The following is a 6012-nucleotide window of genomic DNA, read 5'->3' as shown; positions in this document are numbered from 1 at the left end:
CCTATCCCCCCTCTTTAGGTATATTTCCCTCTGCAATTTGTCTTGAAATAGGTATTCTTATTAGTTTTACTTATCAAATGTACTCCTGTGTATCTATGGCTGAACCATGTTTTTAAATTCTTAAGGGCCCCCATCACCCCTATGAAAGTGTGCTCCTTTCTAAGGTGAGCTTGTGTTCATTTGGGGTTAAAGCAACAGCAAGGCATGTGGGTTTTCTCAGCCTGGAGTTTGGATTTTAAGTTGTAGCACCCCTGTTCTCACTTTGGCCTCAGCAGTTGTGTAGAGAGACCTGCTCTAGAAATGCAAATATTTCCTAGAAGTGCCCACGATTCAGATGTTAAGGATGTTGAACTCCATCTTATGTCTCAGAAGTTTGATCATAAATGATGTTTGAATCAGGAGTAATATCACTCTGAATGTTACTGTCATGGGTGTCTAGTTCAACACAGAATTGGTCAGTAACAGTAAATTTAAGATGGGTTTTTTTAATAGTCTGTGTGGCCCCCATGTACTGGTAATTAGTAGATCTTCTAATTTGTGTGGAAACATCCGTATCTGTCCATTTTATGTGTGGAATAATAGTAGCATGGTTTTGAGGTATGAAGACACAAGAAAAGGTATCCTAATTTAGATATGACAGTGTTTCTTGTTCTGTTCCAGAACATGACAAGGAGCTACTATGAAAACAACTACTGTTACCACTAGAAAAAGAAATAAATGTACTACTTCCACAATAGTATGTTCTGCAGTGTAGTCTGCTCCCTCCAGCCTTTACCTTCCTCAGTCTTCCCCTCCTGCTCTAATATCTGGTACAATTTCCCCTTTGTCCTTGTAGGACTGATGAGCTGCTAGAATTTTTCCTTCCGAAAAGCACTCTTGATGAGTGAACATGATCCTTGATGATCCCTTGAACTGCACATTCTAAGCCAAGTTGCAAATGACTACTACTTTTAAACTTTGAGCCCCAATACAAGCTAAAAGAGCTACCTGGTGAGTTACATTGGCAACCCTACAGTGGCCTGAGTCTGCAGATCTTTAGCATGTCACAATCAATAGGCAACCAATACAAAAGAGAGGGTCATATTTTCCCTGTACTATTAAAATAATTATTTGTACAATCAGACCACTGTATGACATTTGCATCCATATCTCTGTGGGCCAGGGCCCAAATCTATGATAAAGGCACAAATGAGGAAGACAAATTGCTGAGGCAGCAGCTTTTGCATTTGATTTCTGCCGGTCTTTCATCTTCAAACTCTAGCCCTTCTTCTCATTCCCCTGTGGAGGATCCTGCGGCCCTTTTCCAAATCTTCCTTGTAAAGATTATCTATGCTTTTAAATGGATGTCCTATACATCCCCACTACTGTCACCTTTAGATCCCTCATGTGTTCCCATCACCACCTGCAAACTACCTGAACAGCATGCCCTTTCCTTCCACTGCAAGTTAAGATTTTTATAATCAGTAACCCTGAGACTTGTTTTTGATGCTGCACTGGACCAAAGATGTTTTATTTAATCAAATACTAAATTTGTGTTGTGTTTTTGTTATAATATTAGAGGGTTGAATGTTAGAAAGTGTGGGTACCCTCTTTTGATTGACTTTTCTTTTTAAATTCTACTGGCAACATAGCAGAAAGAAAACAAAATAACCTATATGAAAGATGCTATATGCTTTATTATTCATTGCCTTGTCTGTTAGCATGATCTGTGTACCAAGACAGTAACTGGCTAATGTATAGAAAGCAATAGAAAACTCACAATTGGATTTGTGGGATCCAGCAAATTAAAGGCCCCATGGAGAAAGATTAGGGTGTTTTATATTTAGATAGTGCTCTTCTTTCCAATTCAGTTACTGCTGGGATGGAAGGCAGGTTAAAGAGCTGGCTGAATAGTTTAAAAATATATACAAATTTTGTGAAGTTTTTGAAATAAAATACTTTGCCAAGTGAGTGAATGGGGTAGAGGAGAAAGTGAATCTAATCCAATGGAACTGATTGCAATTAAATTCCTTTCCTTCCTATTGCTCATCAGAGAGTAGGCAAAACGTGCTTTGTGATGCCCCATTAGTGGGGGAAAAGGAGGGAATGAGAAGGTTCCATGGCAGTTAAGAGTGGCAGTTGGAAGTAGGAAGGGTCTGAAGGAAGTGTAATTGACTGAGGAAAGATCCTATGAGGGAGGGAGGAAACAATGGGAAGTAGCATAGATTGTGTAAATGTGGAAAATTGAGGAAAGGATGGACTTGTGTTTAAAGCGCAGGAGTTTGGGTTCCATTCCCAATTTGGACAGTCTTCCTGTGTGACCTTGGGCAAGTCATTCAGCACCCTCTGTACCTCACTCTCTCTATCTATAACACATAGCATATAGAGTGTGTGTGTTGTAAAGTATCTTGAAGTGCTCCTCATGTAATAATAATTGAAGTTGTGAGGTGAGGAAAGGAAGAGGCTTGGAGAAAGAGAGCACAGAGAGAAAGTCTCAGAAATCCTCCTGAATAGATAAGTGAGGTCCTGCTTCTCTCTGAACAGACATGCGTGTGAGCACATTGACCTAGTATCTGCAGTATACTCTTAGCCAGAAGTTCAGTAGTGGGACCTGTTTGCAAGATTCTTTTAAACTGCAAAGCAGAATTATGTTAATGACTTTGCCTGCGGAGCTCCCCATATGTTCCGTCTGTCAGAAATGATTTAACATTTCAGGAAGGTGACCTTCCATAGTAATCACCTCATAAATACTGAGATTAACACTGTACTTAAATTTTTAAATACGGTTAGCACTTTCCACAACACTCCCTCGAAGCAATGCTTGAAGTGGGCCATGCTATCCTTACTCCCCTTTAGTACCTTACTCCAGAATCTGACCCTGAACAGTTAGAATGCTTAGCAGAACAAAATCAACATAGCTTTTTTTTTATATAGGTCATTAATAAAAAGCCATACATGCCACCTTAAAATACAAATCTTCCTAGCTATAACTAAATCCACAAAGAGAACAAAATTATGGCAATGAGCTACACTGGTGGACTGTGCGTTATGTGAAGAAGTACTTCCTTAAATTTGTTATAAACCTGCTGCCTATTAATTTCATTGAAAGACTCCTAGTTTTTGTGTTATTTGAAGAGGTAAATAACATTTCCCTATTCACTTTCTCCCTACCATCCATGGTTTTATAGATATGTCATATTCCCCGTTAGTTGTCTCTTTTCTAAGCAGAACATTCCCTGTCTTTAATCTTTCCTCAGATGGAAGCTGTTCTATGCCCCATATCAGGTTTGTAGCCTTTCTCTACACGTTTTTTCCAATTCTAATATATCTCTTTTGAGATGGGGTGACGAGAACTGCACACGATATTCAAGGTATGGGCATACCATGGATTTCTATAGTGGCATGATATTTTCTGTTTTATTATCTATCCCTTTCCTAATCGTTCCTAACATTCTTTTAGGGTGTGGTTTTTTTTGTTTTGTTTTGGTTTGGGTTTTTTTGACTGCTGCTACATGTTGAGTAGATGTTTTCAGAGAACTATCCGTGATGACTCTAAGATCTCTTTCTTGCATGGTAACAGCTAATTTAGACCTCATCATATTGTATGTATAGGGGATTATTTTTTCCATTGTTCATTACTTTGCATTTATCAACATTGAATTTCATCTGCCGTTTTGTTACCCAGTAACCCAGTTTAATTAGATCCCTTAGTAAGTCAACTTCAGACTTAGCTGTCTTAAGTAATTTTGTATCATCTGCAAACGTTGCCACTTCACTGTTCACCCCTTTTTCCAGATCATTAATGATTATGTTGAACAGCACAGGTCCCAGTAAAGATCTTTTGGGGACCCTGTTATTTACCTCTTTCCATTGTGAAAATTGACCATTTAATTCCTGCTCTGTGTCCTGTCTTGTAACCAGTTATTGATCCATGAGTGGACCTTCCCTCTTATCCCATGACAGCTTAGTTTGCTTAAGAGTCTTTGGTGATGGACCTTGTCAAGAGCTTTCTGAAAGTCTAAGTGCACTGTATCAACTGGATCATCCTTGTCGACATGCTTGTTGACCCCCTCAAATAATTCGAATAGATCGATGAGGCATGGTTTCTCTTTACAAAATCTGTGTTGAACCTTCCCTAATGTATTGTATTTATCTAAGTGTCTGATAACTTTGTTCTTTACTATAATCTCAACCAACTTGCCTAATACTGAAGTCAGGTTTACCAGCCTGTAGTTGCCAGGATCACCTCTGGAGCCTTTAAAAAAAATTGGTATTGTATTGGCTACCCTCCAGTCATCTGGAACAGAGGCTGATTTAAGCTATAGGATACATACTACAGATAGTAGTTCTGCAATTTCATGTCTGAGTTCCTTCAGAAATCTTGGGTGAATATCATCTGGTCCTGGTGACTTATTACTGTTGAATTTATCAATTTGTTCCAAAACCACCTCCACGATGCTTCAATCTGGGACAGTTTCTCAGATTTGTCAACTAAAAAGAATGGCTCAAGTGTGGGAATTTCTCTCATATCCTCTACAGTGAAGACCGATGCAAAGGTTTCATTTACTTTCTCTGCAATGTCTTTGTCTTCCTTGAGTGCTCATTTAGCACCTTGCTCGTCCAGTAGCCCCACTCATATTTGGCAGGCTTCTTGCTTCTGAAATACTTAAATAAATTTTTGCCGCTAGTTTTTGTGTCTTGCTAGTTGCTTTTCAAAATCTTTTTTGGCCTGCCTAATTATACTTGGCAGCGTTTATGCTCCTTTCCATTTGCCTCAGTAGGGTTTGACTTCCAATTTTTAAAGGATGCCTTTTTGCCTCTAACTGCTTCTTTTTTTTTTTCTTGTTTAGCCATGGTGATATTTTTTGGGTGGTCCTACTGTTATTTTGGTTTGGGATATATGTTTTGTTTAAGCCTCTCTTACGGTGTTTTAAATAATTTCCATGCCGCTTGCAGGCATTTCACTCTTGTGACTGTTCCTTTTAATTTCCATTTAACTAGCTTCTTCATTTTTGTGTTGGTCCCATTTTAGAAATTAAATGATACTTTGGTGTGTTTCTTCGGTATTCTTCTCCTCTCCCCGGATATTAAATTTAATTCTATTATCGTCGCTATAACCAAGCATTTTGGCTATATTCAGCTCTTGGACCAGATCCTGTGTTCTACTTAGGAGTAAATCAAGAATTGCCTCTCCCCTTGTGAGTTCCAGGTCTAGCTGATCCAAGAAGCAGTGATTTATGATGTCTAAAAACTATCTCTGCATTTGATCCTGAGGTGATTTGTACCCTGTCAATATGGGGGTAGTTGAAATTTCCCATTATTACTGAGTTTTTCCATTTTTTCCAAAGCTTCTGCATTCTACAAATACAATCACAATTTTGTAACCAGGTCATGATACACTCATTTGACCTAGTTACAACAAAATTGTGTCCACACAGCAGCTTTTATCATAATACAACCAAGTGTCAACTGTACTGGGTTTTCCACATCTCCCATGCTACTGAGTACTATTTGTATTAGTGCATTGGAGAAAACCTGGACAACTTCAGCTGCTGCGGCCATCAGAGAAGATTATGGGTGTTCATTCCATGATGTTTTCTCTCGCCCCCATTTCCCCTATTCAGATTCTAGGACTGATTATATAATCCCCATAATCCTCCTTTCTCACAGATACCGGGTTTACACTTCAGGTCGCTGAGTCTTTCCACTTTGGGAGTTTCCTGCTTAAAAGCAAAGCAGGTCAGAAATGCTTATAGAAGACAGAGAAATCAGTGACAAGGGAGCTGCACTTCAAGAGGTTTTTGTCCAATTATACTACAGAAGCAAACCACAGAAAAGTGAGTTTCTGGGCTGAGCAGACCCAACTTTACCCAGTAGTGGCCAAGAAACCTGAGAATGACAAAGTTCACTTTCAACTCTGGTAACGAGCATCAAACCACTCCTGTGAAATACTATCCCTGCTACTATGAGTTGCATTAGTAGATGAGAAGCTGCACAGCAGCACTGACTATTGCTCCCTGGCAGAGCTGTTAG

Source organism: Chrysemys picta, chromosome 14, assembly GCF_011386835.1.
Source record: "Chrysemys picta bellii isolate R12L10 chromosome 14, ASM1138683v2, whole genome shotgun sequence".
In the NCBI taxonomy this organism is placed as follows: domain Eukaryota; kingdom Metazoa; phylum Chordata; order Testudines; family Emydidae; genus Chrysemys; species Chrysemys picta.
Note: the sequence above shows the minus strand (reverse complement) of the source record.